We start from the raw sequence: 10,573 nt of genomic DNA, 5'->3' as shown, positions 1-10,573 counted from the left end.
TACTAAAACGGATGCTAACCTTTCTCTAGCTCAGAGATTTTCAACTGTGGGTGATTTTGTGCCCAGGGGATATTTGACAATAGATAGAGCCATTGTTGATAGTCACCAGCTGGGAAAAGGGGCTGCCACTGACATCTAGTGGGCAGAGATCAAGCATGCTACTAAATATCCTACAATATAGAGGACAGAAGCTGGCAACCCACTCCAGTATTCTTGCCTGGAGAGTCCCATGGACAGATGAACCCGGCGATTAGAGTCCATGGGGTCACAGAGAATCGGACATGACTGAGTGATAAGTACACGCACACACTCCCACAGAAAAGAATCACTGTTGAGAAATTGTTGAGGTAGAGAAACTTTAGGTGCTAGCTGTATTAACTTAAGCTAATGCAAAGTACCAACAAATTTTAGTTGCTTACATAATGTCCAATGCAACCGTTCCTGATTGAGAGACTCCCCTTAAATCTTAAATCTGTGATTCAGGTTGCCAGATATTATCTACTGCCATATAACATGTTACTCTTTCATTTAAGTTAGTCATAAATTAAAGTGGTTTCAACAACAACACATTTATTGTATCTTGTAATTTCTCTGAGCTAGAAATTTGCGAGCAGCTTTCCTGGGCAGTGCTGGCTCAGAGTTTCTCATAAAGACTCAGATATTTGCTAGAGCTGCAGTCATATGGAGGCTTGATTGAGGATGAAAACTGGCAATAGCTTCCAAGGGACTCATTGACATAGCTTGCAAATCTGTGCTGGCTATTGACACGTACTTCCATTTCTTTCCACATGGCCTTCTCCACAGGGTTGCTGGGGTATCCCCGTGGCAGAGGAAGCAAGTTAAGGGGAAGATGCAGTGCTTTTTAAAGCCACACATCACTTCTTCAGCCTCCTATGTGTCACACAGATCATCCCTGATTCAGTTTGGGAAAGGACTACAGAGAAACTTGATTACCAGGATGTGAACATTATTGGGGATCATTTTCACTGCTGGTTGTTACATCTTATTACTTCCAGTATATGTCTTCACTGTATTCTATAGCAGGGTTTAAGGATCACCGTTGAGGTCATCTCTATCTCAGCCAAACAAATAGGCAAAAAGCAAAGAAAAGTACACATAAGGGATTTGGGGGCCACAGCTGGCAGTTGTACACAATCTCTCTTGCTAAATGAAAACCATGTAGGTGGATAGAAAATGTAATCAATGTCTGTGCTCAGAAAGAAAAGTAAACAGGTATGGCATAACATCAACCAAACTATGCCATACTCCCAGGAAGTTACTTAAACACTATATTTTAGACAATGTCATGCAAAAGTGCCATTACCTTTAGAAATAAAAAAGATATGAAACTATAATTGGAAGAATAAACATAATTAATAATCAGATTGAGAGTGCTGCTGCTAAGTTGCTTTAGTCGTGTCCGACTCTGTGCGACCCCATAGACGGCAGCCCACCAGGCTCCCCCGTCCCTGGGATTCTCCAGGCAAGAACACTGGAGTGGGTTGCCATTTCCTTCTCCAATGCAGGATGAAAGTGAAGTTGCTCAATCATGTCCCACTCTTAGCGACCCCATGGACTGCAGCCTACCAGGCTCCTCTGCCCATGGGATTTTCCAGGCAACTATTCAATAAAAGTACATTATACAGTTTGGTATCACATTAAAAAAAATGTAATATTGTAAAAAAAAAACTTCACTTTTTCAGTCATTAACATAAAAGGATAACTTACATGGGTTAGCTATCTTGTTTGTATTATATATTGCATAACACATTTAACAGACCTGAGAAATAACTATTATTACCCTTATACTACATATCAGGAAATAGATTAAAATTTTTTGACATATTATTCAAAGTGATAGGGCTAATAAGTAAAATATACAAAATGCAAACATGTGTGGTTTCACCCTAATACCCACGAATTTTTATGATACACAATATAAGCTGTTCTCATTTAACCATCAAATATATATTAGTTCACTCTTATTTCCTTAAAAATATCTGTGAGATTTTTAAGTTTTAAATCTATTTATTCTTAGTATTCCCATTACAAATAAGTACTTACATATTCATATTCTAGGTGGTCTAAAATTTCAGACTTTTCTTTAATCTTGGACAGAAGGATATAATGCAAAGTAAAAAAAAAACGAGTCTTGAAACAGCACTGTGTTAGGTGCTTTTATCCTATTTGGAAGCGGTTTTGGAGAGTGATATCATGCACCCAAATGAAGTAGTGCATCAACAGAGGAATTTAGCTATAGAATATCTAAATTATATCAGCTAGAAGATGTAAATACCTCTTGAAAGGGCAGATTGTGGTGAAATCTACTGGAAGCCATAATACTATCTTAAAAAGAAGTCTTTCAGACACACAGCTTACCTCTGCTTATTTCCCATACATATCCTGTGACAAACTACTCAATGTCATTCAGCTCTTGGAGAGGTGTTTTACGATCAAATGATGATTACTTTAGGGTGATGAGATTTGAAAGGTATGCAAATGTGCTCTTTGATGGAACAGCCATTTACCTATGAAAAGCAACATTACTGTAAGACTGATCCATTTAGAAGTAAATGGAAAGCCAAGTGAGCCTCACAGTATTTGCCTGGTTCTTAATCAGCGGCATATCCAGAAACATCCAGTGCCAGGATCAGAAAATGGCAATGCACTTAAGCACTGGAAAAGTCTATAATTCGTGCCTGAGAGCCAAACTGGGAGTGGAAAAGACTCTCTAAGACACATAGGGACAATTGTCTCAGAGCATTCTCACAGACAAGACTTCTTAGTTTTCATTACTCCTCTAGTGAAAGATGCATTTTGTTTGCTTTTGGTGTTTGCTGTTGCTGTTTTTTTATCTATTTATTTGTTGTCATTACTGAGAAATTGGACTTACATAGTTTTATATGTGGTTTATATGAGTTTTATCATCCCAGAGACTCATCTTCTATGTATTACCCATTAAAATCATTAGCTAATGTGTTGGGAACAAATTCTCAAATGTTTTTGGTCCATAATCAGTCTGTGAGAAGCAGAAGATTTCCTGGGGTCTTTGTCCTTTTCCAGTTGCCTTGTCAGTGTAAGAGCCACCTCTCCCAACATCACCATCTCCAGTGAATGGCACTTCTTTGGTTAGAAGGCTAACAGTAAACATATCCTTCTTTCTCCACCACAACTTTCTGTTTCCCTTGCTTATCTGAGTTAAGTTAAATTAACATACACCAAAAATAAAATGCTAGTTATAGCCATAATGTTATATATTATTCACATAAGATTCTCCTCTAAAAATTCCATGTAGAATCCTCATTACAGAACCACTCCCCATGTTTTGATATCCATAATAAAAAAATTATAAACACAGTGAAGGGCTTACATGGGAACATATTATGTGATGCCTCAACCCATCAATTTCCTTTTTTGGTCCATTACAGAAATGACTCCAAATTGAGGTAGGTATAATAGAATATCTCCGAATTTGTTAACCTCTCATTTATGCCAGGGAAACCACAAAAAGCAAACAAATCAAAATAAAGTCTAATACTGTGAAAAAGTTTACTTTTGTCAAGCTAAAAGCTGAAAGTCCCCGCCAATTTTTATCTTTTTATGTTAGGAACTGCTGAGTGAAACCATGCACCTTGGCCAGGCATGATCAGTACTATTTTCATGAGTTGTTTTACAATACAAGGTTCTAATAAAGAAAAAGATGCTGCTGCCAAAACTAACCAGGAGAATTCAGTGCGGGGTGGGGGGTGGATGCAGAAGGAGGGAGGAGATGCCAGCCCATAATATGTCCTGCTAACCTCCCAGGAACCCTTGCTCTGGAATCCTTCTTGACTTAGAGATACATCTGCCACCATGAAGGACCCTGAGTCAAACCAAATATGGGCATAAGCAAGATGATTGTCCAGAGACAACACAGAAAGCTAACCCCTCTACCAGAAAGCCATATGGCAGAGTAGTTCTGAGTTTCCCTAACCTGCTGTTCTCCACCAGGGGACCCCTTTCCAATAGTCTTTTGCTTTGTTAGTATGTGTATCTCCTTGGACAATTCATTTCTGAGTGTTAGACAGGAGCCCACTCAGGGGCCTTGGAAGGGGTCCCCCATCAGATAACATTTGTACTGTTGCTGCTACTGCTGCTGCTAAGTTGCTCAGTCGTGTCCGACTCTGTGCGACTTCATAGATGGCAGCCAACCAGGCTCCCCCGTCCCTGGGATTCTCCAGGCAAGAACACTGGAGTGGGTTGCCATTTCCTTCTCCAATGCATGAAAGTGAAAAGTGAAAGTCAAGTCGCTCAGTCGTGTCCGACTTTTAGTGACTTCATGGACTGCAGCCTACCAGGCTCCTCTGTCCATGGAATTTTCCAGGCAAGAGTACCGGAGTGGGGTGCCATCGCCTTCTCCATAGAACCATATTCAAGGGAGGTAATTTTCATATACTGTTCCACCCAGTAGTAAGCAGATAAGGTCTGATGGGGTAAGAAGACTTAGTTTGCTAGAAAGAATATTAGCTTTAGAGTCAGCTATTATGTGAAAACACTGGAGTAATTATTTAATTTCCAAAAGCCTCTGTAACTTCAACATTAAATTTAGAACCCAGGGTTTCTGGAAGATAATACAGAACATACATAAAATTTGTAAGCAGAAGGCTTGTTTAGTTAGTTATCAGGGACCAGTTTTCATCATTCAAGGCCATTTTAGGATTTCTATGCAATCTCAAAGGGGCCAGGTCAACAGTAAATAGAAACATATAATTTTTTAGTCATCTCAGTATCTTTACTTATATGTCAGCTTTTAATTTATTGAAATTCTTACTGGATCTGTAGTACAGATAAGCCAATATAATTTTAACCTCTAATTTCAAACATTTCTGTGATGAAGAAATTCATACAATTTAGTGACTGTTTGCTTCATTTTGCAAGTTTCTAACTTCAACTGTAAAGAAACTTCTTGTCATCTCTAAGACCTTTCTCTGCATAAGAGAAAAAAATAAATGATATAATGGTGACATTCAGAGATAGTGTTATTTTGAGACAAAAAAGCCACTCCACAGAATTACGTCTATATGATCACCTAAGCAAAGCATATTCTAGAGCCATTGGTGCTTAATTTTTCTTATTTGATTCTAAATTGGGCAGCAATAAAGCAATATTGTGTTGTCGAAAGAGCACAGACTTTGAAATCAAATTGGCCTAGGGTCCATCCTGTCTCAATCATTTAACAATGATATAGTTTTGCTCATGCCCCCCAGTGGCTCTGAACTTAATTCTCTCCTAATATTATAATTCCTGGTTGCTATGATGAAAATCTTTCTATGTAAGAACAGTTTCTGTTTCGTAAATTCAAACCTTCCAAACTTCTGGCTCCCAGCCTGGCAGTCAGGAAAGTTAAAAGTACTGGATAAAATGGATAATGACTTTGTGCATCTTCATTGATAAATATGTGTCATTGTAAAAAAAAAAAAAGAAAAAGCAGACAGTATACAAAGGCAGATAAAGAATGTAAGCAGAGAGATGAAAACTGTAAGAAAGAATCAAAATAAATGTTAGAAGAAAAAAAAGTATAAAAAAAAGAAAAAAGAAATAATGTATATGTCAGTATAAAAGCGTAAAATATATGCTGTTATATGTGTACACACACACAGAGCATTGTGAACATGTTTTACTCTACTGCAGAATAAAATACAATGATTCTACGTCAGCTCTTGCAGGTGAGATGCTATAGGAAAAGCTTCCTGGTCCATATTCTTTCTTTTTTTTTTTTTTTTCTTTTTATGTGGTATTTTTGTTTACAAACCTTACTGTTTTTTTTAAAAACGTATGTCTTTTATATTTAAAAATCACATGAAATTATAAGTGAGAAACAAAATTATCCAAAACTCCACCATAAGAAAAGAGAAAATAGAGGCTTCCCTGGAAGTCTAGTGATAAAGACTCCACGCCTCCAATGCAAGGAACTTGGGTTCGACTCCTGGTCAGGGAACTAAGATCCCAGAGGCCATGTAGCCAAAATAATGGTTTTTTTGTTTGTTTGTTTGTTTAAAAAACAAGAAAAAAAGAAAGAATTTATGTGTCAGTGTAAAAGCATAAAATATATGCTATTATATGTGCACACATAAGACATTGTGAATGTTTTACTCTACTAGATATTGCAGGAAAAAACCACGATGATTCTATGTCAGGAAATACGCATACATATCATATTTATAATGGTTGCATTGTTATATTTTGTGTAAATCTACTTTAAAATATGTAATCAATTCTGTTTTAAAAGCTATCCATAAAATAAAGCTCAGAGATGTTACTGCTTAGGTCACCCAGCTGATGAGTATTGAACCGAAAAATAAAACTAGGTCTTTCTGCTTTCAAAATCCATCTGCCCTGAGTACAGAATATTAGTTTGCTTTTCTCACATAGCATTTCCAGTTATTTGAATGCGTGTCATTGACCTAGACAAATCATTTTAGGTTCTAAAAACAAGGTTAATAGTGTGGGTTAAATAGGTCATTTGTTTTTGCCTTCTCATTTCAACGTTATATATTTGTAGCTCCTGTGATTAGAATGCGAAGACACTAAATAAGGACCCCTTGTTTTACATCATTTTGAAAGTTAACATGGAAAAATTCCACCTAAAAATGCCCTCAGCTGCATTAGTAAAAGCATTAGCCCTCCGTTTAGTTTGCAAGGAGCTAAAATGAGCAGTTAGAACAATAAAACAATGCTCCCCAGTTGCCTGGCATTGTGCAGGCCCAGTTATAAAGTGCATGTTATGATGTAACACCCACTGGGCCTCATTATTCCCTTTTATGTACAGAAGAGCACAAGCTGTGCAACCTTTGGGAGTATTGACTACTCAGTAAGCCTTCTATTCCTCTCTCCTCCCACTCTCTGCCCACAATAGGAATTCTCCCATCAAGCTTCCATTTTGCCAGGAGAGAGAATAGAATCTTTGGTAATTGATAGTCTCTGTTCTGGCATGGAGTAGAGCAAAAGCCTGCAATTGTCATTCCTCTACTCAGACACCTTTAATGGATTCTCACTGCCCAGGAATAAAATCTTTAACATGGCTCAGGGCCCTCAAAGATGCTGCCCAGCTTGACTTCCCACCCTTGTTCACATCATTACTTCTCTATAACTGTTTTATTCCCTTCTACCAAGTCTGTCTATTCATGATTCCCCGGAAGCAAATGCTACCATGTAACCTTTCTTAACAGCACTTTGCCTTCCAAAAATGCCTTCAGAACTCTTCTGCCTATATGATTTTTTTTTAATATAGTCAAGGTAACGTTCCACTGCTCCCTCAAGACCTCCGAACTACCTTGAATTTTATTGAAATTTATTTCTTAGTAGCACTCATTGTCCTTTCAAGCATCTTTGTATGGTTAGTTTTATTTTTTGACCACATGTTATTTTTCTCTGCCAGTGAAAGAATTGTCCTTTTCTCTATCTTTGGCTGCTTAAATTCTGACCTATGTTCTCTGAGGTGTTCAAATCTAGGGATTGGTTAATTTTCTTGTACTTGAGAGCTTAACCTTTTATGAGAAAACCTTTCACATTAGAGCAAATAAAGAAAAAAAATTTTTCTTTACATAGTCACAAGGAGAATCGTCTATAGTTTCATTACTGTTTAAAATCTGGCTTTATGTTAGACCTGTGTCAGCCCATCTGAGACACCTGAAGACCAGTTAGCACCTGTGAACGCAGCACCTAGAACACTTGGTAATTTCGGTTGGGTTTTCAGGTGTTTCAATGATAAAGAACCCGCCTGCCAATGCAGGAGACACCAGGCTCGATCCCTGGGTTGGGAAGATCTCTAGGAGAAGGAAATGGCAACTCACTACAGTATCCTTGCCTAGAAAATCCCATGGACAGGGGAACCTGGCAAGCTACAGTCGATGGGGCCACAAAACAGTGGGACATCCAACAACAAGAAGCAACAAGAAGTTTTAAGGTGCGTGATAACAACTGAAGACACTTAGTACTCTTTTTATCAAAGACGACTGGGAGAGAAACTAGATTGCTTAGTATGAAAGTGAAATGTTGAACTTTTAAACAGTCATGCTTGTTTAATACCAGGAATATTTAAAGAGGCCTTTAGCTATTTTGCAGTTCTCATATTATAGGCAAATAGTCATAGTTTATCTTCTTCCTTGCTGCTTTAGGGTCTTCTAAGCCAATCTCAGTAGGTAAATATCAATTGTTCAGCCATAGAAGTCCATAAAAACCAGAGTTCCAGAAAGAGCATTATGTTTTGCATACAGTAATGTGCTTATAAGTGTTTTATATGCCCCATGCAACAAAAATGAAAGTATGAATACCAACAATATGATATTTCAGTTACTCTCTGGGGCACTCAATAATATTAGCAATATGTTTCAATCAAGCTCATGCTGTATTTATTAAGGAACTTTATGGGGTTTTCTTTTTCAATTTGAAGCTAAACCATTGCTTACAAATCTGCAAGTAAATGTGTGGCATCAATCCTTGTATACTAGCTGATGTTTACAACAGCACACCATGGGACATTACTTCCAGAATGACTTGAAAGCCAAACCATGAATTTAAAGGGCTACGTGAGCTCCCATTATCCATTTCCAGCAACTCAGGTAATTCTATAGTATATAAACTAGAGCAACTTAACATCATAAGATGGTCCCAAATTCATTTATCTTATAAGTTGCCACTCAACTATAGTTCTTTAAGCCGCTGAAGGTGAAAAAAAAAGTTTAGATCAAGTCAGTTTCAGTGACACTCAAGATATTCTTCACCCAAAAGGGCTTGCCAGGTAGCACTAGTGGTAAAGAATCTGCCTTCCAAAGCAGAGATATAGGAGATGGAGGTTTTATCCCTGGGTCAGGAAGATCCTCTGAAGGAGGAATTGGCAACCCACTCCAGTATTCTTGCCTAGATAATTCCATGGACAGAGGAACCTGGTGGGCTACAGTCACGGGGTCACATAGGGTCAGACATGAGCACACAGCACACACACCCATTTGTTAAAGAAAGGAATATTTGGTCTGCTTTTATTAACAAATTATCAGCCCAGAATTGATAATAACTTTGAGGTATTCAGTAATCTAGAAATCAACACAACAAGCTTTTAAACCAAGCTTTTTGGACAGTTTTAGATTTGGTTATTCTATCCATACATCCTTCCTTCTATATCAGTTCAGTTCAGTTCAATCACTCAGAAGTGTCAGACTCTTTGTGACCCCATGGACTGCAGCATGCCAGGCTTCCCTGTCCATCCCCAACTCCCAGAGTTTACTCAAACTCATGTCCATTGAGTCAGTGATGCCATCCAACCGTCTCATCCTATGTCGTCTCCTTCTCCTCCTGCCTTTAATCTCTTCCAGCATCAGGGTCTTTTCAAATGAGTCAGCTCTTTACATCAGGTGGCCAAAGTATTAGAGTTTCAACTTCAACATTAGTCCTTCCGATGAATATTCAGGACTGATTTCCTTTAGGATGAACTAATTGGATCTCCTTGCAATCAATTCTTTGGTGCTCAGCTTTCTTTATAAGCTTTAAAAGCTTTCTGTAGAAGACTGATATAATGGAGGATGGAGACAGTCTATCTAGATTCCCTGGATCCCTCTTATCTTTTTATAAACTCTTCCTTGAGCTTTTGTTAATGGTCTCCACCTGTGACTCTCCTGTGGTTTCCCCTCAGGCTATTGAGGCCATTTTGCCATGCAGGCAGAGAGTTTAAAAACTGTGGGTGCAGTTCTTAGCCCGTGATACAAAGACTGACAGGTTGAGTGTGAGAGGCAGGTCTCTGGTCTCAAGGCAGAGCAGTTCTGAAGACAAATCTTGCACTTGGGAATATTCCAGTGAAATCTGCTGATAGGGTCTTCCATGGTGTTTTGTGGCAAACCATAGCCTTATTGGGTTCCATGCCTTCTTTATCATGCTTCTCCCCTTACCTGTTCCTCTCTGGGGTTTTTCCCAATAAATTACTTGAATACAAACGCTCACCTTGAGTTTTGGCTCTGGAGAACGGCCTGTTTTACACACAGATGATTAGGTATTAAGTACCATTCTTGATCTACCAATGAAGAGTGATACAAAAATAATTCATTTTACTAGTGATTACTCCTTTGCAATAATAATTTCTGTTATTGTTCCTTTTAGAGAAAGCAAGATCTTAGGACTCAAAACAAGGTCCACTATCAACTTGGCCTCTCCCAGCTGTGCAACACTGGAAAAGTTACTAGTCAATGTTTCCTCAACTCTACTGGATTAAATTCGTAGAAGAATATATATGTATAGTGCTTTGTTCATAGAACTTCTAATTATCAAATAGATTTTTTTTCTTAGCTACCCTTCTATTCATTTGACAATGTTTAATCTACCAGAAATATGATATATTCAACAGCAGTAGAAAAATAGGTTAATTTATTAAATGTAGGCCAGACCATGTCATCCTGACAACTCATCTTTCAAGGAAAAACGAGGGATAGTGAGAGGGTAGGAGATAGGCATTTAGAGGTATTTAGATGTATTATCGGAGAAGGCAGTGGCACCCCACTCCAGTACTCTTGCCTGGAAAATCCCATGGACAGAGGACCCTGGTAGG

The 10,573-nt window shown here is 38.2% G+C and overlaps 1 long non-coding RNA gene across 1 annotated transcript; it reads left to right on the top strand.

Moving 5' to 3' along the window:
• Nucleotides 1-7,135: 7,135 nt before the first annotated feature.
• Nucleotides 7,136-10,217, top strand: LOC132342289 (uncharacterized). Its single transcript, XR_009490604.1, has 3 exons — nt 7,136-7,945; nt 8,432-8,600; nt 10,129-10,217. It is a non-coding gene; the product is annotated as an uncharacterized lncRNA (long non-coding RNA).
• Nucleotides 10,218-10,573: the final 356 nt, after the last annotated feature.

Source organism: Bos taurus, chromosome 15 (assembly GCF_002263795.3).
Source record: "Bos taurus isolate L1 Dominette 01449 registration number 42190680 breed Hereford chromosome 15, ARS-UCD2.0, whole genome shotgun sequence".
Taxonomy (NCBI): Eukaryota; Metazoa; Chordata; class Mammalia; order Artiodactyla; family Bovidae; genus Bos; species Bos taurus.
The sequence above is the reverse complement of the archived record's forward strand: the minus strand, read 5'-3'. Positions and strand labels throughout refer to the sequence as shown.